Raw genomic sequence first — 26,550 nt, forward strand, 5'->3', positions numbered from 1 at the left:
GGGTCGGAATCCTTCTTTTTCTTGTGCCAGGTTGAATATGTCTTAGTGAGTGGCATACTTTTGTGTTAACATAATTAAGTAAAAAAATATATTATACTCTCACACTGTTGCTAAAGCATGGAACTCACTCCCATTATATACCAGAAGTATTTATAAGCCTTCAAAATGTCCCTAAAACAGCATCTAAACAATTTTTGGCTGTGCCCCATGCTCTTCTCCTGGCAAATCATTTTTTTTAAATATTGCTCTTACAAATTTAGAAAGTAGATAGAATAACAGGTTTTGCACTGGCATGAATTTTCTGAAGAATATGAAGTCTTAAACTCAAATGTAATGTCAAATAACTGTTTCATAGTGCTGGGTTTATCCACATCCCCTTTGGTTATTTTCACATGTGATTCCTTTTGTAGAAGTTATAGGTATGTCTGTGTTTGTGTGGGCTCCCTCTGATGTCTTTGGCTTTCTTTCACACTCTAGACAAGCTTGTTAGGCTGACTGGTGGTTCTTACGTGTCTCTAGGTGTGAAGTATGCTTATGTGACTTCCATCTCATCTGGGTCTGGTTCCTGTCATGTACCATTTACTTGCTGGAACAGGCTTTGACCCCCCCCCCATGACCCTGAATGGAAAGAATGCATATCTAGAAGGAGGATGAAGTATGTCTTAGTGCCCTAGCCTCTTTTACTGTCAGGCCCCTATTCTGGGAGACATGTGGTGGCAGTGCCAGCTATCATTGCAGTGTAAAGGACAGTATTTTTTTTTAGAAGCTGTATTGTTGTTTGTCGTGTCTGAAAAGGGTCAGTAGACCACCTACCTGATAAGTAAATAGCTGGTAAATAAATAAGCACTGCTCGAACTTGGTGACTTCAAGCAAACTAATTGCACTATAGCACCCCTTCAAAGAATGGCAAGAGCTAAGGAGTGGATGATTACACTTTTAACAGGTTCATCCTAAGCAAAAAATAAATCAGATTTTTAAAGTGCCCACAGGAGAAACTCATTTAGTACAGTCATTAAAATGTGGGCCAGCACATTTGACACCCGATGCCTGATTCATGCCAGTGTTTAATGCAGCAGCATAGAATAGAGTAGTTTGTTACATGTGTGCATGTAGTTTTGAGTTTGCAAAAAGATTTGCAGCATTAACCGTTTGCAGTTCTCGAGTATGGGCATACATTATGGTTGATTGTATTGATTGCATGTATGGCATTCAAAATCCCACTTTGAGTGGGTTCATAGGTTGGTACGAGGCTATCTGCCTTTGCAGGCCATTTTAAGCCTAGCCAGTTTCCCTCAAAGATGAGACTCAAACCATGTACTTTGTATCTGTAAGGTTAACACATTAACCATAATGCCATCCCCCAGCCCCAAATTAGAACACAGCAGGTTCCACTGGTACTCCGATCACTGGGGTCAGTGTTCACAGTGCTTACCATTACACCATGGAACCTCATAGTGACTCTGTGTGGTCTGCACAGCAAAGCCTTGTAATATTTTGTTTTGGGTGATTTAAAATCTTAATAAGTTTCATTTGGAGATTGTGCTATGTACTTGGTCAGCAAACATTTTAGGGAGTTATGACTTTGTAAACTTTTCTGTGCTTAGAGAAAGGAGTGTATTGATGGAAGACATCAGGCTGCCAAAGGTAGTGTCAACGAATGTGAAATAATTAAAGTACATTCACCAAAACTACTCTGTCGATGGTGAGGTTTGGCCATTTCTCCACTCTTGTGCAACCTAAGAGTTGGTGTGTATATATAAGCTGGGGGTTATGGAGAATGTAGGGGGCCCCGAAAAGGAAAGAAACTTTCCCCAGAATGTTTGATAAGGGTGGTTTGAGAACATTTCTTTTAAGCTTTTACATTTGCTGAAATTGCTTTTGATGAGTTAAAATGAAATCTGTAGTAAAAACTATGTGATGCACAAATTCTTGCACCACATATATCTTAGATGCATGGACCTTGCCTGTTCAGTTCTGCCCACTTGGACTGGTTTTTAGCTGTTCTAGACTCTCATCGGCTGCCTCTCCTGAGGCCTGCCCATCTCTGATCTGCACTGCACTCAAGATGCCATAAAGAATACTACTTCTGTAGGCTATCAGGAGATTTCCCATATGTTTAGATCCCAATCTTTATGAAGGATTATAAGGACAGTTTCTTAATCACATCAGTACCATGTTCTACACCAGCTGTGGAACAGAGTTCTTACTCTGTGGTGCTAGTTCTTACATGCTTTGATGTTTGATGTGCGAGTTGATTGTCCTATTGGAAAGCCTTATCATGGTGTCTGTTCCATAGCTTTCTGGTTAAGGTAGTCTAGCTGTAACAGCCTAATTACTTTGTCATTCCATGCATCTGACTTGCTTGGGGTAGACTTTCTCTTAGAATAAAAGAAATTGTTGTGAAAACGAATCTCTAGAATTTTTTAGCCCACACATTTGTATTATTTTACATGAGTTTGACAGCAGATATTTCCAGCGCATCATGTAAGCAGCACACATTTCATACAGCCCATCACATGTAGACATTGTTTCATGAGTTGCACAAGCAACCAGCTCATTTCAGTGCTTGCATAAAGTTTCCTACTTCCATGTCCATGTTGTGGGAGCTGTACTTCAACATGTCTCTGTTAATATTCTAAGTCATGTTTCCATTCTGAAGGAAGAATATCGCAACTGTCTTGTTTCCTGAAAGCATGATGCAAACCACAGCAATCACATAATTCACTACACATTTACACAACGTCTAGTAATGTATACACCACTGCAGTTGAAGTACACTGTGCCGTACACAGCATTCACCATACCACTCGCATGCAAAAGAAAATCAAGCAGCACTGTGTACAGTTTTCCTCTCTCAAGTGTCATTTACACACTTGAATTACAACCACTAGTACCGTTCTGCTCCTGCTATGCACTTCAGCACACTTTGTTGTGTTGGAAGTTTTTGGTGCTAGGCACTGTGGCTCTCACTGCCAGGAGCCCCCTAATGCAAGGTACTTAAACACATTTGGGAAAAAGATGTTAAGGATGAAGCTACCAAATAACCGGAAAAGAGGAAGGCCTAAGATAAGGTTTATGGATGTGGTGAGAGAGGACATGCAGGTGGTTGGTGTGACAGAGCAAGATGCAGGGGACAGGAAGAAATGGAAACAGTTGATCTGCTGTGGCGACCCCTAATGGGAGCATCGAAAGAAGAAGGTGCAGTATCAAAATTATTGTTCCAGAACTTGTAATCGGGCATTTGGAATGACGTCCTCCTCTAGAGAAGATTCTTGTAGCAGTACTACAGTTTTGGTTGGACAGATTTTCATAGCATTTTCATGTCCTCATGCATCAGGCTGATACGTCTTGCACTAAACGGTCAGTGTTTGTTAACCTGAGCTCCGTGTAATTCAGCATTTCCAGAGGACCTAAACCCACCAGATCATTTTCTACTCTTCTCACCATATTGAAGCCATTGCCTGCATAACTGTGTTGTCCATCAGAAATTGTGTCATTTCTCATTTTGGTTGATATTTTCTGCTAGTGTGTATATGTTAAGTCCATTAGAGGGATTCTTCCTGCAGTTACATCCCCTGTTGTCACCAGACAGGTGAGCTGGTTCCTTTTCTTAAGCCTTGCTCTGGCAGGAGGCACAGCCTTTTAAACTAGTCGGATAACATTCAGCATATGTTTGATATTATGTTAAGTTTTTGGACATTTAATGTGTACATTCTGAGCACTCTAAAGACTGTAAAATGAAATAATTGCTATGAATCTGTAAGATTTGCGTAATCAACATCATACACTGAAATATAGTAAAAATATAACACTGGGTAACATGGATAACTTACAAGTAATACTTTTTAGCCAAGGTAATTGAGTCACTTTCACTTTCAGGGCTGTTCTTGAAGGAACAAGGGTCAGGACATTTTCCATTTAACAGTTGCATTTATGAACTAAAACTAAATGTTTGGCTAGTTGTATTTTAAAAGGGCAATATATGCTACCACCAAAGTCCACTGCAAGTAATCTTAGGAACTAGAAATCGATCCCAGCCACTTGACAGAAATTGTAAGATAATTTTCCTAATAGAATGCATTTAGCATAATGAGGAAGATTGTTGAATTCACCAACATCTTCAAAATGAAAGTGACTGCTATCTGACAGAATTAAATTTCTGCAGCCACATTCTTTTTGGGAGAACTGTCTTACAGTTCATAGGTAGGTACTAGTCTGTCGGTCCTGGGGCCTATGTAAGCCTAGCCAAAAAAGTTCCCTGACTTTTGCCACCCAAGAAAGTTATTTTCCTGCACCCCTGTCTAGCACATCCACAGAAGTGATCCCAAGGATGAATTTCCTATTTACCATCCAATTGTCGAGATTTTTCTTAAAGAGAGCTAATTGAGGAGCTTTGCTTGACATGAATGGGAAGTCTGTTCCAGAGCATGGGAAGTCTCTGGGACAGGAATCTATCCCTCCAGCATGTTCTGTTTATTGTGGTGACAAGGTTTAGGTCCCTGGAGCGTGTGGCTCGGAGAGATTGGGGTTTCTTTGTGTAGCATGTCCAGCAGGACTGGGTTTGACTTGGTTTTGTATGTTAGGCAGAGGTTGCCTCTGAGTAGGCAATAAGTGACAGAGTAGAGCTGGAGTTTTTGAGACTCTGCATATGGCATCTGTTTGAGGCTGGTAATCCTCTTAGTGAGGTATTTCTGAGGTCTTTCTAGTTATAGATGTCTTGCGAGGTGCATGCCAAACTGGGCATTGTACTCTATAAGGGTTTGATGAGGGGTGAGTAGAGGAGCAATGACCTCTTTTTTTTCTGGAGGTGAACCCCTTTGTGATGAGGTGTGTCATGTAGAAGGATTTCCTGATTACTATGGCAATGTGACTATCAAAGGAGAAACTACTGTCCAGCTATGTCCCAAGGTCTCATCACTTTTTTGGTGTTTAGTAGGCTACCGCCTATGCGGTAGTTCATGGGTACAGTGTTTTTCCCAAAGAAGATGACAGTGCAATTCTTGGCATTGAACTTGAGGCCATGACTTTGACACCAAGCATCAGTCTCAGTGAGGCCCCTTTGTAGAATGTCCACATCATTAGGCGATTCTATTATGGCACCTAGTTTGCAGTCATCTGCGAACTTCATTAGCCAAAGACCTGCTGTATTAGCCTGGACTTCTGAGAAGTAGATGCCAAACAGGAGAGGACCCAGAACTGAGCCCAGTGGTACTCCACTTGTCACTGGTCTGAAGTTGGATTTGGAGTTGGCTACTTTCACTGTGTGGGTTCTGTCAGTGAGCCAATTGGCCACCCATCTTGTGACATAGGGATTTATGCCCAATCTGGTGAGTTTATCTATAATTCCAGAGTGGGGGGTGGTGTTGAAAGCCTTGGCACGGTCAAGATGGACTTTGTGCACCACCTTGCCCTCATCCGCGGCTCTGGTGACTGCTTCAAAGAAGTTAGTCAGGTTTAGGAGACATGACCTATCTTTTACAAACCCAAACTGAGTGGGGTCCAGAGTTTGGAGGTTACCTATGTCCTTGTTTATAAGCTCCAAGATGATACGTTCCATGGACTTGCAGACTAGGCTCGTTAGGCTAATGGGGTGATAGTTCCCGGGGTCCGTGGTGGCGCCCCCTTTGTGGAGTGAGATAACCGTCACTATGTGCCATTCAGTAGCCGCAAAGCGTGAAGTGAGGCTATGATTGAACATGGTACTTGGATGGGTGGGGTGCCGGTTTGTTCTGTAGTTCGTGCAGAACGCAGCCTGGGATGTTGTCCAGTCCAATGGATGCTGTGTTCTTGGCTTTGGAAAGTGGGGTCTTTACTTGTGCAGCCGTGATTACAGGGGCTTTGCATTCTTCCAGTATAGTGATGGGCCCTTTTGGGGGGTGAGGGGGGGTGAAGTTTGCACTGAACCCATCTGCCAGGATGTTGGCAATATCAGTTGTTTCTGTATCTTTAGTGTCATTGTGCTGTAGCTCAGAGCAGATCTGAGTGTCGCCATTGAGATTCTTGACATAGCTGTAGAATGCTTTGTGGTTGTCTTTAGAATCCATGGTGATTTTATTTTCATAACTAGCTTTGGAGGATTTTATGATGGATCTCAGCTTCTTACGGAGGCTGACCAGGGAGTTCTTGCAATTGGGATTTTACTCTCTTGTAACAGCTTCTTCCTTCTGTTGTTGAGTTTGTTTATGGCAGAGGACCACCAGATTGGCTTCCTTTTTTGGAGGATAGCGTCTTGGTTCTGTTGGGGATAGCATGATCCATGCTCTCATGTATGTGCTTGTACAGTGCATTTGTATAGGATTCAGCAGTCGTGCCTCTATTTTCCGTATGGTGAAGCTTGCTACTTCTGTCTTAAGAAGCATGAAGTTGACTTTGGAGAAGTTTTTATGGTGGTTTCCTTAATGGGTGGTGGGGGTGGGATATTGATGTCTAGGGTGATTAGCTTATGGTCAGATCTGACCAGTGAGGAGTTGACCTCTGGCGTGGAACATCATTTGCCCATATCGGTAATGACCAGGTCCGGGATATTGCTGCCCCTGGTGGGGGTATGGACCAAGCTCATTTAGGGCGTTGGAATTTATGAATTCCAGAAAGTGTTGAGCAAATGATTTAGTACATGAGTAGTTTTCCCAGTTGATGGTGGGGTAGTTGAAATCTCCCATTATTAGGGTATTGGGCTGTACCTTAATTTTACCCAGTATTTCAAGAGACGTGGAGTGGGCATCCTGGGGCATGGCAGGGGATCTGTAACAAGCTACAACCTGGATTGCAGTCTTGCCCAGTGTTAGTTGTACTTGGATAATTTGGATGCATTATATTGAGCAGCTAGCCTGGAGATGTGGATATCCTTAGTTAATATGGACACGCCTCCTCCTTTAGTGTTTCGGTCCAGGTTAGGTGGCCGAAAGGTGTGGTATGAGTTATAGTCTGGTAATGCAGGTGTGCTGTCTGGAGCCTTGAACCAGGCCTCCATCACTGCACAGATTTCAATGTTCTCCAGGGAGTGCCTCAAGTGAGTGCATTTTGAGGTTTTAGACTTGTAGCATTGAGTAACATTATCCTCAGACTTTGCTTGCTTATACCTGCTACGGTGGTGAGTTTGTCATTTGAACCTTGCCTAAAAAAGGCACTATGGGGTGGCAAGAGCCTTAGCCATTATCCGGAATCCCAGGGGCAACAGGTGCAGGCCATCTCTGGCAAAGCATCGTGGTCTGTCGATCATGTTGTTTCAGGCAGACAGATACTGAATCCCCTTAGAATGACACCAGAAGCTTATCCAATTGTTGAAGTCAATCATTTTGTCTTTGTATTGTGGTATCATTCTGGGCGATGGCAGGATACTGCTCAGGGCTAGGGTCATACCTGCCTGGGCTACATGATCCGAGAGCTCCTCCATGTCTCTTTTCATGTAGTCCAGGGAGGTACTTCTCAGGTCATTCACGCCAGCATGGACAATGACAGAGTCATATTTGTACTTGTTATGGAGTGACCTGGGTGCTTGCATTATTTGGTGGATCCTAGCACCCAACAGGCAGCTGACAGTAACTTTCTCCTTGTTTAGCCTGGTGAGTGGGGTATCTGTGTTCCTGACTATGAGTCACCTATGATTAGTGTGTTGGGTATGTTGTTTTGCCTTATGAGCTGAGGTTGAGTGTCACACAGATTTTGTGGTCTGTGTGTCATTTGGGGAGTGTTGGGGTGGTGGTGGTTGCTTGCGTTTCAGCTTTGGAGGTCTCTGTTTGGGCAGATTTTTATTGAGTGCTTCCACGAATGTAGGTGTGTGTTTTGTGTTACTATGTGTGGGTTTAGGTGGTATAGGTTTTGATGGACTCTGTGTTGAGTGTGGTGTGGTGCAGGTGTTTACCTTCTCCTCTTGATCAGTTTCCACTTCCTAAGATTACTTGGGTTGGACTTCTTTTTTTTTTTTGTGGTTAGTTTATTTTCATATCCTGCTGCATTCTGTGGCATTTAGAAGCAGAATTTAAATACAGATGGGTGATGTATGTAGGAGGGAAGAGAGTAGATGTGTTTTGTGACAATTTTTTGTCTCTGTAGTGGGAGCCTAGTTTTCTGTGGGTTTTCTTTGGCGTAGAGTACGTGTAGGTCATATCCAAGATTGTTTTGTTTCTGGCAGGGTTTCACTTGTGTTTGATGGTAGCATATGGAATGTTTGTCTATAATCATAGTAATATTTGGGGGTAAAAAGCATTAATTTGATCTTTTTGGATTTATAAGTAGCTCTGAGTCAGACAGGGTTTTGTTGAAAGGAATGCCTGCTGTATGATGACTTGGAGGTGAGCTAGTGTTGTTGCTGAGCAGATAAGGGTGGCATCATCTGCGCATTGCTTCTTTGCTGGTTGTGTACAGTTAATTAATAGATATTAGGAAGTAGACAAACCAATGACCAGGAAGCAGACCAGTTGCCAAAACGTTGATGAAAACAAAATCCTTTAATCCAGCAGAGCAAGATGTAAAACACACAAAATTCTTTAGTCCAGTAGAACAGAATATGAAACACACAAGCGCTTTCGCTCAGAAAAATTCTGAGCTTTATCAAGTGACACCATGTTGTTACAGCAGGTGTCTTTTATAGCTTGAGAGTCTCTCTGTTAATTAACAAAGTGCTGTTAATCAGCATTTTAAAGGAGCTGTTCATTCTTAACATACATCAAAGAATTAATTTAAAATCAGTAGGGTGTACTTTAAAAATACAAAATGAATATTAAAGATACACGTTACTTTGTGAATTACAACTGAAGTGTGCTTAAATCATAAAAACCAACCATCTAAAATTTCCCAAATAATTAAATAATACAGTGTACCTTACTCTAAAAAAACATTAAAAGGACATGAATTTAAATATAACATTTTTCTAAGTGTTAATATATAAAATTGTTCCTTTAAAAAAAAAAAAAAAAAAGAAAAAAACAATGTCTGCGTGGGTGTGTTATGTTCCCCCAATGTTGTTAATAGATCTCCTAACATTAAAGGGTTCCAATTAATAGTGGAAGGGGGCTGATGTGCTGTAAACCACTCCTATGCCCAGTACCTTTTATAGAACACCACCACACCAACCAGGATGTGGTTGTCTTTGGTGTTTGAATTTGCACAGTCTTACATGTTAAATACAGCATTCTACAGCCTTGCCCTCCTTAGTTTCAATATTGGTTTAATACTAATAGTACCGTTAAGCCCAGGAGGTCTTCCTGCATCTAATTTTAACTGCCAAAGGAGCTCGCGGTATTCAAGGATCGATTCCCAATCACCACCCCTGGCATCGGGCTCAACCTGCTCAAGAACCATAAATTTCAAGTTGATATTAGAACAGGTAAGGGAGTGCTTATAGAAAGCATTGGTTTCCTTCTTTCTAGCTAGATCATAAAGGTGTTCATAGATCCGTTTGCGGAACTCCCTTTCCGTTTTCCCTACATAAAAACTTTTGCATGTGGTGCAGAGGCCTAGGTAAACCACCCCTTTAGTGCCACATGTAAAATGGCCTGTTGGGGTATGGGGTTGGGGGTAAAAAGCATTAATTTGATCTTTTTGGATTTATAAGTAGCTCTGAGTCAGACAGGGTTTTGTTGAAAGGAATGCCTGCTGTATGATGACTTGGAGGTGAGCTAGTGTTGTTGCTGAGCAGATAAGGGTGGCATCATCTGCGCATTGCTTCTTTGCTGGTTGTGTACAGTTAATTTAATAAAGATATTAGAGTAGAGGGCCTAGGATTGATCTTTGGGTACTCCAACTGTAACTGGAAAGAAAGATGGGAAGTCCTGGTGCCATTTTACAGCTTGCTGCCTGTTGGATAGGTAACTGAAAAAACAGGTAAGGGATGGGTTACTGAGTCCTTGGGGATGGAAGTTCACAGAGAAGCCATTGATGACACATAATGGTATAAAAAGCTTTGGACAGATTGAGGAAAAAGGATTTAGAAGAGGCTGCAGTTGTTTCTTTGGTGATTACCTGTATTGGTGAAGGAGGGCAGTTGTGATGCCTGGTCCAAGGTGAAAGTTGCTTGTGTTTTGGACAGTAGGTTATGATTAGTAAGGTATTGCAGTAGTTGAAAGTGGGCACATTAATTTAAAATTTTAGATATGAGTGATAGTATTAACAATGGTCTATAGGTAGGTCTGTGGATGTGCCACCTTTTGTTGAAGGGTATGATGAAAGATTTTTTTTTCCAGATTTCAAGGACACTTTGTTAGCCTTCCCTGTCTCAATCCTTATTAATAAATCCTATTGCTTCATCTGTGATTTTCAGTTATTCAGTAAGGATGTTGTTGGCAGCTTTTGCTGCTGGTTTAAGTGTCTTTTGATTAAAGTAGAGGAGTTAGGCTTAATATTAAATCGTTCTATAATATTTATTGAGAAGGTGTTGGTGAGTGATAGTATATCTGATTGTTGAAGTAGGTGTTTATTGTCTATGTGGTTAGTATTAGAAGGGGGGAGTGGTACTGGCTTGATCAGGTTTGAGTAGTTTTTGTATTGTAGACCAAAACTGTTTGGCATTGTTTTGGTTGGTGCTCTGTAAGTTAGCAAAAGAAGACTTTTTTTGTCATTTTATATGGTGTTTGAGGTTTGGAGTATGGCCAGTTTCTTATTTTTGTACCATGTTTTCCAAGCTTGGTGTCTCTGAGTAGTTGTCTGGTTTATCAAGTTAGCCATGGTGCTGTATTTAATCTAACTCTGTGAATTCTGAGAGGTGCATGTTCAACCACATTTTCTTAAACATATTATGTAGTGGTACACTGCTTCATCTAAAGGCATTTGTTTTCCAGATGTTTAGTTATATTATTTCAGGGTTAAGTTGGTTGTCTGAGTTAAATTTTGTTAATTTCAAACTTGTTTATATGATAATTGGGGATATTTTGTTGCTGTCTGATTGCAAAACTTGGCAGATTATCACTGATAACTTCAGTAGGGACCTTACCAGATGTTATGAGTGTGGGTCTGTTAATAAGAATCCAGTCTAGTGTGGATTCTTTTTTTGTTCTACTGTTTACTCTTGTGGTGACATCTGTTATTTGTGTGAAGCCACATAGATTTAAGATTATATTGCTATAAGCAAACATTGAAGATTTACCATGAATGAATGCTTTGGGGTGTTGATCTTGCTATGAGAAAATGCTGTGGGTTGTCAGTATTGTCATGACCACCAACCTGGGATGTCACTGTTAGCACAAGCAAACACCCTTTGATGTCACTGCTGTCAAAAGTGAACACCCTCTTAGATGGTAATAGTATTACAAGTGAACAACTGGGGAGGGGGGGTCAGTATTGCCATAAATTAATTACCTTGGAGGTGTCAGTTTCACGACATGTGATAGTCTTGGGAGGTGTCATTACTGCCACAAGTGAATGCCTTGGGATGGGATGTGAGTATTGTTATTGGTGAAGTGGTTTGCATTCTTCTTCAGAAGTGGCAGAGAGGTGCTGGGTGCATAAAGATCACGACGGTCTCCACACCTTTAAAGATTGAATCCAAGGCAGTTAGCAAAATGACAGCAGCTACTGCTACTCTTATCAACTGAGGAGTCCAGGGCACCAGACTTATTTGTGAAGAGGTTCCTTACATCATTATCAAAGCTAGATGCCAGGGCCACTAAGTATTAACCGCTTCATTTTGGAGGGAGTCCCAACATTTTATTTTGCTTGATCATTTTAATATAGTAATATGAAACTAACTTGCACAGCTAATGAGACATAATTCAGTGTGATTTCTGTCTTTTTTTTTTTTTTTTTTAATTTATGTATTCATTTCCTCTTACCTTTGTCTTCCTGCACATGTGCTATTAAAACTATAAGATCAATTTGACCTTCTCTGCAGTTGGAGCTACGTTAGCTTCTGCTTCTGTCTGTCCCACAGTATTGATCCCCCCCCCCCCCCCCGAGTACATCCCATTTATAGCCACTCGGCTGTGGGTACAGTGCTCTAAACCTATGCTTTCCTGCTGTCCACCTTTACATTCTGTCCTGTGTTTCTATCAACTTCTCAACTTTTAATTTCTTATTGTGAAGGGTTGCTATTTCTGCAAGGTGAAGTCTGACATTTTCAAGGCTGTTATGACTGCAAGCTCCGTTCCATCCATAACCCCTTTTCCCGTTTTCACATGCGGTCGGTGTTTCTTCAACAGTGGCGATCATCTAAAGCCAAGGTTTACACCGCCAGGTGGCTAGCCCTGACGCAGTTGTTCTTCCACACCACACACTCAACATGTACACTTACACCTGTGACCAATTTAAAGTGTCCAGTTCACCTAGTGCATGTCTTTGGAATGTGGGAGAAAACCGGAGCACACAGAGCAACCCACATGAACACGGGGAGGGCATATAGACTCCACACAGAAGGCATCCCAGCTGAGAATCAAATTGAGTAACCTCTTGCTTGTGAGGTGACAGTGCTATCCACTGCAAAACTGTGCCACCCTTCATCTTGCTGTGAATTAGGCCTGTACTATTTTGTTCTTTTTCCCATAGTCAGGAGACTGGAAGATTTGCAACTGCACAATTCTCACAGTAGCAGCTGAGAATTCTGACACTATTGATATCCAAAAATACTCCACAAATCTAACTTTTTTTTTTTGTTTGCGAAACATGAAGACCTATCGCTGCAAACTCCAGTCACATTAAGTAGTATAATTGTGAACTATGCTTGGACTACCTTATTCCATAACAAATTGAAAGAGTTTCTTTGCAGAAATAAGCAAGTAGACATGTGACTGCAGACCCCACTCACAGTAAATGTTAAACATTGGTCTTCCGTCTCTGCTGAAATGCTACATAAGAAGCTTTTTTCACTTATGAAACAGGAAGACTGACCCTGCAAACTGCTCACGGTAAATCATAGAGCAGTGAATTAAGCCTGTGTTATGTTCCACAAGTAAAAATTATTTTGCTGCAGACTAGAAACGAGTTTTAATTGCAGACTCAATTTCACTCAGAATAGCTAGAAATTCTGTCACCACTGATGGCCAGAAACGTGACGTAGTTTTTGTTTGGAAAATCTATTGCATTATCACAGCAAACTCCACACCTATAAATACAGAGTTTACTGGACTGCTAATAAAATGGAGATCCAGTGCAGATGGCTAAAATGTATCAATTTTTTTTTCGCTGTTGACATCGTTTCAGTAACTGTTAGGTGTAGCACTCTGGGTAGTGTTGCTTACTTGCATTCTGTACTCTGGGTAGTGTTGCTTACTTGTATTCTGTACATATACCTAAAGTGTAAATGTGAATTGCACACTGAGGAGCTAGGAATTATGGGAGTAATGATGACGTGCAACATATCCCTTTATTCCTAGGTCTGCGATAGTGTGTTTGTCTCCCAGCAGTATTGAGCGATGGGGCTGACATTCTTCCAAGGTCTCCTAAGCCTAGTAAGAACTTGGCGATGAAATTAATGAAAAAATTGGAAGCTTAATGGTTTCTGTAAGCCTGGCCATATGAGTGAAAAACCTTAAACATAGAAAATATAGGGCGGTCAGTCTCAGGGGACTTTGCCAGTCTCAGGGGAAACCTGTAGCAGACCAGGTTGCGTCTTACAAGCCATGGGTTAGGAAAGCTTGGTCCAGAAGTGTTAATGAACTGATGCATTTATATGCAAAGTCTCCTTGAGAACCAACCCTTCTTTAACTCCAAAGTATTTTTTTTTCCTTGAGAAGCAGGAATTCTGCATTCTATGGCAATTCGGATAGCACAGGTCCCAGGCTCCAAAGTATTTTTTTTTCCTTGAGAAGCAGGAATTCTGCATTCTATGGCAATTCGGATAGCACAGGTCCCAGGCTTCTGAGGCAGTCTATCTGCTGTTTTTTGTCATTTATGAAAATGAAATAGGGCATGCCATGTCACAAAATAAGACTCCTTTTCAAGTTATTTTATTTTTATGACTAATACAGTGGCTTCACTTGGAGATTAGGTTCATAGATGTCTATTAGGCTAAGGACCACAAGGAAATTTTTAAGCCTAGCCATGCATCCCAAATGTCTGACAAGTTCTTGTACCCTTGATTGAGTGTAAGTAAGCAGGGGCTTGGGAGATGAGCAGGTGCCAAACCAGGGATACATTTCTTGTTCTCTCATCCAGTTGTCCAAGTTGCAGTTGAACTGGGTTAGCGAAGAACTCTGCTTCACATTGATGGGCAGCCTCTTCCAGAGAAAGGGTAGTCTCTGGGATACAGACTTCTCTCTCCCAGGTCCTATTTATATCATAGGCCATATTTTAAATCTTTAGAATGGGTCATTCTGGTGCTGTTTGCTTTGTGGATATGCAGGAGTTCCATCAGGGTGGGGTCTGATGATGCCTTCTATGCCAGGCATAGATCTTCCCTCAATAGCCTGTTGGAGACAGTGTGGGACTCACTGCATCAGCTAGACAACGGTCAGTGTAGCCTTCTTTGAAAGTGTTTAATGCCTGGCTCTGTCAGACTACTGCCTGATTATCCACAGTTATTTGCCAACCATTTTTGAGATGGATGCCCAGTCTAAGTAAAGTGCAGCTCTCATGCAAGGCATGTTATTACTCGTCTCTTAGTTCATGTGAGGTGAGACTGTGGCTCCCTATTGAAATGTTGCCACGTGAAATGCTGAGTACTGACTACTTGAAGAAAAATGACAGGAGAGCGAATCTCTAACATTACTCTTCTCCTTTAAACTTTTTTGCAGTGGGGCAAGCCCCCACACCCCTTCGAGTATGTTTACCAGCTCCTAGATCACCATAATTTGGAGAAATGGGAATGTTCCAGGAAATGGCCATCTTGGACTTATCTAAGTCTGTGTTTTTTTCAGCCATTCAGTCTCTGTGTTTCAGGATTCATTCTAGCAGGAACCAACCATACAAATAGTTGCTGACAAAACTGAGAATATATTGTGTGGGGTTCTTTTTGTTGTATCCTGCAGCAGTAGTTCTTAAGATGAATGTAGTACCCTTGTGTAATCAAACTGTTTAGATGCTCCCTTAACCGCATCATTATTGCAGGACTGTCTGTATTGCTGCAACCCTTTTGTATTGCACATCATTACTGTTTCGGCAGCTGTTGCAATAGTTCTGTGCCAGATACAGATTGACAGCCTTGATTTCATTTAAGTCATTACAAGACTGCTTTCTTTCACTGCCTTATTTTTAGGGCTAGTGTTAAGATAAATATATGCAGTTTTTCAGTAAATCTTTTTACATGTTTAACCTGTTTCTTTAAAGTTTTGAGGCTACATTAAGTTTAAGAAGCATAAGGTCCTCCCCAAGAAAACTTTCTACATTACTTTTTTTTTTCTTTTTTCATTTGGACAAAATGTAATCTAGCCAGGATTTGCCCTTGCCTTGAGCTAGAGTAACCTTGGAATTGGTTATATTAAGTTTGGGGTGCAGGAGGCAACGCTTCCTGCTTGTGATTTTCTGGTTCCAACAGAAAGTGAAAAAATAAACACTGTAACCATATTATATGTTTTTAATGTACCATGGAGTCATTTTGTCTGTTAACAATATGTGTAGTGTTCTGTGTTTTATAATCAAGCTAATCCTTGTAGTGTGTTTTGTATTACTTTAAATAGGTTAGTTAATTTAACTCAAGGGAGGGTATTCTTTTTTCATATTTGAATGTTGGTAAACGTCTCTGCTCTTTCTTGTGTGTTTTTGGGAGTAGTATTGTATTTGTTAGTTATGTTTATTTTTTTATGTGTTTCACTTTCCTTTGTAATCTAAAGAGTTGAGCTGATGAGCAAAATTTTGTTTAGGCTACATGTGTGTAGTTCAAATGACAATATAAAGTTTACTTTGACTTGACTTAACCTAAGTATTTTGTCTATTCAAATCCTGAATTACGGTCATAAGTATGGTCACACATGCAGTTATGCGTTAACATGCAAAATGCAGTTCGTAGAATTTTAGATTGTACTGCTGGCTGAGCCCTTAAATGACATATCACACTGAGTTTATTAAAGTCGTATGTATAGCATCGACATTTACATTGTGCCAAGAAGCCAGAGCAGAGTTTCGTGGTCTTTTTGGGGGAGGGGGAGATGAAGGGAGGACTTGCATTTATGCTTTTTATTTATTTTTTTTTGTTTTTTAAATATTGATGCTGACTGAAAAGTTTCTGCATTAGATACCTAGAAATCTTGGACCAGCTGAGTGTTCCTGTAGTTATAAGGTCATGAGCCAAGACTGGCATCACTTTTGCCAGTAGCGCTTGGGTAAAACTCATATCAGGCACTGCCACGTGTGCTAATATTTTCATTCTGGCCCTGTTAGTTTCTAAGGGAATATCTTCAAGATCAAAAGATATAATTTTAACACTCTAATCTTTTCTTATCAGCTCCATCATCTAATAGTGTACCCCCCCCCAATATGTACAAATCCAAGTATGTTGCTCAAGTGGAAATGGCCCAATGATTTTTAACCAAAAAATTAAAGGTTTTAAACACTTCAACTATCCCAGTAGATTATCGCAGCTCTTGTTATACTCAGCAGCTCACTGGTTGCTCCAAGTGCACCTTGTTTCACTTTTTAATCCATAAAAGATCCAACCCTACTTGACCTATTTCTTCACCCAACCAGTAGCTCTACAAACATTTAGAGATCCTAAAATAAACAAGACTCACTGGAAGGATAGGTTCCTAACTCTGTATATTCTTGGCCTATGGAATAAGTTGCCTCTACAAGTTAAGCAAAGTAAGGCTAGTCTTTATGATTGGATGGGTAGATGCAGATTTACTCCAGCATTATCATACACTCATGACATGAACTCTTAAATGTGTCTGTTTATAGGTGTTTCTAGCTATGCCTGTGGGAAGTGCAACCAGTGCATCCAGTTTAGTGGGTGCACACTGTCGAAAAGACTGGAGTACTCATGCCACAGACCTGCTCCTATAAAGTGGCTCCTCTCCTGGAATGTGTTCAGTAATTGCACTGTGGACAGAGGGCTGTTTTCTGCAGACCTCCCCTTGGTCCAGCATGGCTGCTTGTCTTAGAGTGAGAAGGATCCAACAGGGCTTATCAGTTATGCAGGTTAGTTCCTCAGTGCTGGGAAGTTATTTGATGTGTGGATGTACCTAGCCATTGTTGTGCTGGAGCATACCCTTGAGGATCATCATTTCATGCCAAACAACAAACTGTACAACAGAGGGAAGAAATTGTTGCAAAAGAGAGTAAAATCCCATGAGTGGAGGAGCTCTCTGGTCAGCCTCAATAAGAAGTGGAGACCCCTTATAAGATCCTCCAAAGCTAGCTACGAAAACAAAATCACCACTGATTCTAAGGACAACCACAAAGCATTCTATAGCGATGTCAAGAATCTCAATGGCAACACCCAGATCTGCTCTGAGTTGCAGCACAACGGCACGAAAATTACAGAACCAACTGATATTGCCAACATCCTGGCAGGTAAGGTCAGTGCTAACTATAGCCCCCCTCACCCCCTAAAGGGCCCATATCTATAGAGGAAGAATGCAGAGTCCCTGTAATCACAACTATGAAGGTAAAAGCTGCACTCTCTCTAAAGCCAAAAACACAGCATCCATGGGACCGGGCAACAGCCCAGGCTGCATTTTACACGAACTTCAGAACGAACTGGCTCCCCACATAAGCACGATGTTCAATCACAGCCTCACATCAGGCTTTGTGCCCACTGAATGGCGTATAGCAACAGTTATTCCGCTCCACAAAGAGGGAGCCACCACTGATCTCGGGAACTATCGCCCTGTTAGTCTGACGAGCCTGGTCTGCAAGGCCATGGAACTCCTAAACAAAGACATTGGTAACCTCCAAACTCTGGATCCCACCCAGTTCGGGTTTGTGAAAGGCAGATCATGCCTCCTGAACTTGATCGACTTCTTTGAGGCAGTCACCAAAGCCGTAGATGAGGGTACGGTGGTTCACACAGCCTACCTTGACCTCGCTAAGGCTTTCAACACCATCCCCCATTCTGGAATTATAGCTAAACTCACTAAACTAGGTATAAATCCCTACGTCGCAAGATGGGTTGCCAACTGGCTCACTGACAGAACCCACACTGTAAATGTTGCACACTCCAAATCTGACCTCAAACCAGTGACAAATGGAGTACCACAGTGTTCAGTCATGGGACCTCTCCTGTTTATCAACTTCTCTGAAGTACAGGCTAACACAGAATGCCTCTGGCCAACGAAGTTCGCAGATGACTGCAAACTAGGAGCCATAGTTGAGTCCCCAAACGATATGGAAATCCTACAAAAGGGCCTTGCTGAGACAGATGCCTGGTGTCAGAGCCATGGCCTCAAGCTCAGTGCCAAAAAGTGCATCATCATCCCCTTTGGTAAAAACTCTGTACCCATGAACTACTACATAGACAGCAGTCTACTTAACACCGAATGTGTGATGAGACCTTGGAACCCAGGTGGACAGTAGTCTGTCCTTTGATAGTCACATCGCCACAGTAGTCAGGAAGTCCTTCTACATGGCACACCTCATCATGAAAGGGTTCTCATCCAGGAAAAAAGAGATCATTGTTCCCCTCTACGCGACACTCCTTAGACCCATTATAGAGTACAACGTCCCATTTGGAATTTACCTCACAAAACATCTGCAACAGCTGGAAAGGCCACAGAAGTACCTCACAAAGAGGATTACTGGCCTCAAACAGATGCCCTACACTGACCATCTCAAAAAATTCCAGCTTTACTCCGTAGCATATCGCTTACTCCAAGTTGATCTCTGCCTAACATATAAAGCTATGTCAAACCCACAGCTGTTGGACATGCTACACCTAAAGAAATCCCAATCCCTCTGAGCTACACGTTCTAGGGACCTAAACCTTGTTACCACAATAAACAGGACATGCTGGAGGGATAGATTCCTGTCCCAGAGACTTCCCATACTCTGGAACAGGTTACCCATCTATGTCAAGCAAAGTTCTTCGTTAGCACTCCAAGAAAAATCTTGATGAGTGGATGGGAAATAGGAAATACACCCCGTGGATTACACAGTGGCCCAGGAAAATAGGGCGTAAGCCAGGGAAACTTGTTGGCTAGGCTTACGTAGGCCCTCGGGCCGATAGCTTAGTACCTACCTATGAACAACAGTTGTAACAGATTTGTTACATCCCTTCTCCACCTTTCACAGCGATGACCCCTAATGCTGGTGATTGCCAGTCATGTCTTGATCTTCTGTATAGCTCAGCCATGCTTGACCTAAGATGGTGTTAAGGTGGGAAGAGGTCCTGCTTCATCCTTTACACCCAGAGATTGGGTCTTGGAGGTCCCAGAGGGCTTCATCGTTGAGTCAGATAAGAGCAGTGAAGTCTTTCCATCTGTAGTCATACCCCCCTGTCCTGAATTTGGGCCTAAGGAGGAGGAGGTGGTGAGTAAGACTCTCTGTAGTTAAGCATGAGGTAATGAAGATTTACAGCAGTGGGCTGTTACATGGCCCATTGTAATTTTATTTTACTGCTGTAGGGTTGTGGCTATTCCTGTAGCATTTATCTGTACAGAATTCCTTTTCTTAGAGTTGTCTGTATTAAGGAAGAACTTAAGCAGGATGCCTGCATTTTCTCCACCCTTGGAGAGATTCTTTGGGGAGCCTTCAGAAGATTTGGTGGAGGACCTCAAAAAAAAAAAAAAAAAAAAAAAGAATGCCGTCACTACCTTAGTATCTGCAAACACTCTCAGCCTTTTATTTTTACTTCAGAACAGAGGTTGGGGCCAGGCTTTTTCTGTAAATCTCTTTGGGTAGGCACAGATTCTACGTATCAGATTGGCTGTGTGGGTTGAATCGCTTTCAGTTTGAGGCCAAAGGTTCTGCTTCCATTTTTTCTTTATTATGAAAGGTACCGAAGATGTCATCTTAGCCTGGACTTCCATGACTTCAGGGAGCACTTCCATTTCGACAAGTTCAGTTGGTGAGGCACCAGGATAGCATTGCTTGGCATGGTCATCTTCTGTCTGGCATATTCCCTGGAGCCTGCACAGAAAGTTCCTTCAGATCATTCGTAAGGAGGTGTGGCAACATTGTCAGTTTAAAAAAAATGTTCTTAGTCTCTTGTTTGCTTCCAGGGAGCTTACTAAGGTGGTAGCCAGTGTTGCATAGCCATTGCAGGAGAAAGAATTTACAATGTTCCCATACTTGGGACAGCTGACAGCTAGTGATCCTTCTAAAATAACTCGCTGATAACATTCTCATCTTGGCTCCATAAATTGGGATATTCTGATTGTTTCAGAATTGTCTTCATCCCTTCATTAGTGTACCATTCACTGCTCTTCATTGTTAGTAATTACTGACCCTCATAATATAGATATAATCATAGGTGATTATTACAATTATGACCCCAGGGGGTCTTGTTAACTCTAGCCACACCTGTTAAATGTATCAGACAAATTTCAATACCCTAGGGTTGTTTTAGGGGGTATGTATAGATGGACATGGATTGTCAAGATTTTATAGGCTGCCTTGATTTACTGGAGAGATAGGTGCAAGACCAGGGGTAAATTTTAATTTCCCCATCCACTGGTCTAAGTTGGTTTTATTGGGTTAGGGAAGCACTCTCTTTTACATTTATGGGAAGCCTGTTCCAGCGAAGGAGTAGTCTCTGAGATACATGTCTATCCCTCCAGCATGTCTTGTCTGTGTTAAAAATGAAGTTTGGGTCCCTAGATTGGGTAATTCTGATGCTGTTCATTTTACAGATGTGCAACAGTCCCTTCAGAGTGGGATGAGGGGATTTGTAGGCTAGGCATAGACCGTCTCTCAGCAGTCTGTAGGATACAGAGTACAGGGATAGGACTTTGAAGCGGTCCATGTAGAACATGTTTAGACCTTTAATTGATGTTCTTCATCTCACATTGCTGCAGTCCTTACATATGGGTAGTCCGCTGTCCTTGGTCGGCCCGAATACCAAAGTATTAGGCTGACGTCGGTCATGGGCGCTTAGATCTGACATCAGAGCGTCAGGGTATAAAAGCGCATGAACGAAGTCCTATCCTCAGTCTTTTTTGCCGCATGGTCCGATGCAGAAGCAGCGTTGCAAGTGCCGTTCGGCGTTCTGAAATTTTCGTATTCTGAGTTTCAGACCGAAACCAAGTTGGGCTAAGTACCCCGTTGGGGAATATTTTTGTTTTTTCTTGCCTCAGTTAATTCCGGATGTCAGAAAAAGTGAATAATTGTATTTCTTGTGGGAAACAGATACCGCATAGGGATTATCACTCTCTTTGCATTCCTTGTTTGGGACCGGACCACGACGTAGTCGGGTGTCGGTTTTGTGCTAGGTTTAATAAGCGCACTATAAAAAGAAGGTTAGATTGTGCTAGGTTAGTCTTTGGTAAGCGGTGTAATTATAATATGCCGTCGGATCCTCCGATGCCCGCTTCCACGAAGAAGCGCAAAGACAAATCCTTGAAACCTAGACAGGTTGATTCGTCCGTTTCGGACGCCGGTCCTGCAGAACCTACAGTGGAGCAGGTGGATCCGGCTGAAGTTTCTGTTGAGTCTCAGGGGGAAACTTTGATTTTGCAGGATGTGGCCTCACAGGAGTCAGGTCAAGCTGAAGGGGCCTCTCAGGTTACTGTTCTCCCTTCTATGCCTAAGGTGGTTAGGCCTTCTGCTTCTATCTCTAAGGTTTCTTCTAAGGGCAGGTCTGTTTTGCCTTCCTCTGGTGTCCCTCCAGGTACTTCAGGGTCTGTGCCTAAAAAGCACATGCTTAAAATGGCAGAAGATTTGATTACTTTAATTAGAGGTTCTATGCCCCCTCCTGATAAGAGGCCCAGGGTGGAGCCAGAGTTGGAAAGTTTGGATCAGGCCTCAGATGACTCAGACTCTTCTGCTGAAGATATTCAAGATTTTCCCCCTTATTCGGATTCTGATGCAGAGGATTCCACTCCTTCTGCTTCTCCTCCAGAGGATTTTTCATTTTCAGAAACTCTGCATTCCATGAGGGAGCATTTTAAGTGGGAAGGACAGGATTTCTCTGATTCACGGAAGAGGCTTAGGAATTCTTGTTTTACCACAGCATAGACCCTTGGCTATACCTCCTGTTTTGGATGTTGTTCAAGATGTTTTCTTGGAGGCTTCCCTTAATCCAGATTCTTTGCCTCCTGCGCCAGTTAAACCGGACAGGTATTACAGGGTGCCTGAGGCTCATAAATATCTGTATAAGAGTCTTAGGGCGGACCCAGAAACTATTAGTCAGGGGCCTAAGGGTGTTAGAGCTTCTGTTGTAAAGAATCCGGTTCCTCTAGATAAGGAAGCTAGAGCTTTGGATAGATGGGGTAAGAAGGTGTATACCTCTTCTACTTTAGCAATGAGGGCTTTAAATTGCCAGTTTCATATGTTGAAATATCAGAATTTCCTCCTTTCTCAGCTAAAATCTAAAGTGGATGCTTTGGCAGAGGGCATAGAATGTAAAGAATTTCAAGATTTAGTACACGTCTCTGAACAGGTGGGTAAGCATTCTTTGCAGTGTGGTTTTGATGCTGTACAGGCCTCTTCTAGGGTAGCTGCCACTGGTTCAGTTCTTCGTAGGCACGCCTGGCTTAAGGATCAGAATTTGTCCGAGCATGTTAAAACTAGAATTCTGGATGCCCCTTTACAGTCTGAAGTTTTGTTTGGTCCCCCTGTGGAGTCGGTTTTGAAGAAAATGGAAGACAAGGCTAAGTCCATGCAGACTGTTAGGTGCAACCTCCAAAGTTTAGTAGAAATTGGCCTACTAAGGGGTGGACCTACCCTTCCTCTGATTCTCAGTCTAGGGGTAGATCTAGACGTGGCAGGGGCAGAGCTCACAGTACATTCAGGCCTAGAACTTGGAGTTCACCTGCACAATCTGCAGGTGAGGGCAGGGGCCAGTCCTTTCGTAAACAGGCCCAATGACCTGCATTTTCAGCTGCCAGATTCTTCTTCCCTGGCAGCTCCTTTGGGAGGAAAGTTAGCACTCTTCAAGCAAAACTGGCTTTTAGTCACCCAGGACAAATGGGTATTAGACATTATAAACCGAGGCTACAAGTTCTATTTCCATACATTGCCTCCTTTCAAAGGCATGCCAGACGTTCCTCCTCGGCAAAGGATAGAGGCTCACAAGCAGATTTCTTTACTTCTTCAAATAGGAGCTATACAGCCAGTTCCTCTGTCAGAAGTGGGACTAGGATTTTATTCTCGCCTGTTTCTAGTACCAAAGAAAGGGAACACGTGGAGACCAATTTTGGATTTATCTATCCTCAACACTTATCTGGACATTCCAAAGTTCAAAATGCTGACGTTACAACAGCTTTTACCTCTGTTGGGAAAAGATCACTGGATGGTAACTCTGGATCTCAAAGAGGCTTATCTTCATGTTCCTATCAGGCCCAGTTGCAGGAGGTACCTGCGTTTTGGGCTGGAAATTTACATTATCAGTTCTCTGCATTACCCTTTGGCTTATCTACTGCGCCCAGAGTGTTCACAAAGGTTCTGGCTCCAGTGATAGCCTTTTCAGGTTAAGAGGAATACAGATTTATCCTTATTTGGACGATTGCCTGATTATTGCACAACACAAAGACGAACTTCTGCATCATCTACAGTATGATGGTAGTGTTAAGATGCCTAGGGTATTCTGTGAACGAAACAAAGTCCAGTCTAGTACCCTCTCAGGACATGTGCTTTCTGGGTGTGAGACTGAATGCAGCTTCCCAGATGGCCTTTTGACCCCGGACAAACAAAGAAGCCTTTCTCTTTATTTCCATCAAATGTCTCTACAGTCCAGGCTGACTGCAAGGACAGTCCTTCAAGCCTTGGGGTTCATGGCATCTTGTATTCTGGTGCTTCCCAATGCCAAACTGCATATGAGGAAGCTTCAATGGTATCTCAAAAATGTATGGACACAACACTGCCAAGATCTGGACACTGTCATTCAGATAATACCTTGCATTCAGAAAGAATTTTTGTGGTGGGCTCAGGAATGTCACCTAAACAAGGGACTCTCTGTGACCCGACCAGAGGCGAGTCAGATTCTAACGACAGATGCCTCGGACAAGGCTTGGGGAGCACACCTCAATGGAAAATGGGTGCAAGACACATGGCCTGTCAGACTTCAACATTTGCATATCAACTTGAAGGAGATGTTAGCAGTCCAATTTGCATTGATGGCTTTCAAGGATTTACTTCACCCAGGACAGGTGTTGATTCAAACAGACAACACTACTGTCATGTGGTACATCAACAAGCAAGGGGAACCCATTCTACCCTCTTTGCAGGCAAGCGATGATTTTGTGGGAGACTGCTCTCAGTTTACACCTCAATCTTCAGGCAAGGTTTCTACCAGGAGCACAGAACTCCTTAGCGGATGTGTTGAGCAGACAAATTGTGGATCCTCACGAGTGGAAACTGGATCCTCATGTGTTTCAAAGTTGACAGTGTTATGGGGACTCCAGACATAGATCTGTTCGCTTCTCCACTAAATTACCAGTTGCCAAAGTTTTGCACAAAATGTTTCATCCCACAGCTTGGAAGGTGGATGCTCTATCATTCAGTTGGAGCAGTCTTCATGTCTATGCCTTTCCACCTCTGCCTCTCATTCCCAGGGTACTCCTGAAGGCCAGAAAAGACAAGCCATCCATGATTCTGATAGCCGGATTGGCCTCGACAGCACTGGTACCCACTACTGAGGAGTTTGGTACGGGAGCCTCCATGGCCTCTGCCTTTGATTCCGCATCTTTTGTCTCAGGAGGGCAATCACTTCCTCAATGTCAAGATTCAGTCTCTGCATCTCACAGCCTGGCATATTCTGTTTTAGACCCTGGAGGGTCTCAGCTTCCACAAGAAGTTTTGAATGTTATTTTGGAGGCCAGAAGGCCTAGTACAAGGAAAGTTTACGCTGATAAATGGAGGAGATTTTTTCTTTGGAGCAAAGCGAAGGACTTAGATGTTTCCAAGCCTGATTTAAGTGTTTCTCTTCAATATCTTACTGAATTATTGGACAAGGGTTTGTCTTTCTCCTCGATAAAGGTTCATGCTGCAGCCATTTCTGCTCACTATGACTGTGATCCTCCTTTATTTTCCCATCCTTTGTTTAAGCAATTTCTTAGAGGGGCAAAGAACATAAGACCCCCACGTAGAGCTCCTACTCCTGCTTGGGATCTCAATTTTGTGTTGGAAAAGCTTACTCTACAACCTTTTGAGCCTGCAGCTACGGCCGAGTTAAAGTATTTATCATGGAAGACTGCTTTTTTGTTGGCCATTACCTCTGCAAGAAGGGTTTCTGAATTACAGGCCCTTATGGCAGTGGAACCTTTCCTGATCTTTCATAAGGATAGGGTATCTTTGCGTACTAATCCTTCCTTTATGCCTAAAGTGGTTTCTAGTGTGGCCTTGAACCAAACTATTCATTTGCCTACTTTTATGCAAACCCCAAAATAAAGGGGAGAAGATTTTGCATACTTTGGATATTCACAGGCAGTTACGTTATTATTTGAGCAGAACCAAGGGGTTCAGGCAGTCTCAGCAGTTGTTTGTTTCTTTTGCTTTGGGTTCTCAGGGAAAACCTGTTTCAAAACAAACTATTTCTAAATGGATTGGGTTTTGTATTTCTTTCTGTTATTCCCATCATGGTAAGGAGATTCCGGCTGGAATCAGACCTCATTCCACTAGAGCTACTGCCACTTCTACTGCCTTTCTAAGGGGTAGCTACAAAGATATTTTGGAAGCAGCCACTTGGAGTACAGTACATACTTTTACAAGCATTACCACCTTCCTCTTTATTCTAAGTCTAGGGCTGGATTTGCCACTGCAATTTTACAGGGCATTTTAGCAGCCCCTAATGCTTTATGATTTTGCCATCCTCCCTTTACCTCTGCTTTGGGATTCTACCCATATGTAAGGACTGCAGCAATGTGAGATGAAGAACATAGTACAGTTTTGTACCTACCATAAATGTAGATGTTCAAGATCCACATTGCTGCAGTCCAATTTACCTCCCTCCTTCCCTCTGTAGTTTGGCATGGTTATATGGTTTGGGTGATGGTTGTTGTTGGGCATGTTTTTGGGAGGTATCCTGTTTTTGGGCTGTGGCCTTTCTTTTTAGGGCCTTCTGACATCTGGGGCAAGAAAAGACTGAGGATATGACGTCGGTCATGCGCTTTTATACCCTGACGCTCTGATGTCAGATCTAAGCGCCCATGACCGACGTCAGCCTAATACTTTGGTATTCGGGCTGACCGAGGACAGCGGACTACCCATATGTAAGGACTGCAGCAATGTGGATCTTCGAACATCTACATTTATGGTAGGTACAAAACTGTACTTTTTTGTGAGGAACCTGTATAGACTCTCCAGTTGTTGCATATGGCTGATCAGGTGTATACCAAGCAGGACATTGTACTCTATGATTGATATGATGTGGGCTGAGTGTTGCGGAACGGCAACATCCTTGGACCTAGATGCCATACACTTGCTTATAAGTTGCACAGCATAGAGTGATTTCTTTGACCATCATGTGACTACTGTAGTAAAGGCCAGGTTATTATCTACATGATTTCTCAAATTCCTGACACTGGGTCTACACTCTACTCTTAGGGGTGTATTATCAAGTGGTAGTTTCCAGGAGTAACCATCTTTCCAAAGGAT

The 26,550-nt window shown here is 42.4% G+C and overlaps 1 protein-coding gene across 2 annotated transcripts in view; it reads left to right on the plus strand.

The window, feature by feature from the left end:
• The window catches only part of FDFT1 (farnesyl-diphosphate farnesyltransferase 1), a 387,885-nt gene that overhangs the window by 73,979 nt on the left and 287,356 nt on the right, over nucleotides 1–26,550 (plus strand). The window lies entirely within an intron of this gene.

This window comes from Protopterus annectens, chromosome 2.part1 (genome assembly GCF_019279795.1).
Source record: "Protopterus annectens isolate FY-2018-M chromosome 2.part1, PAN1.0, whole genome shotgun sequence".
NCBI lineage: Eukaryota > Metazoa > Chordata > Ceratodontiformes > Protopteridae > Protopterus > Protopterus annectens.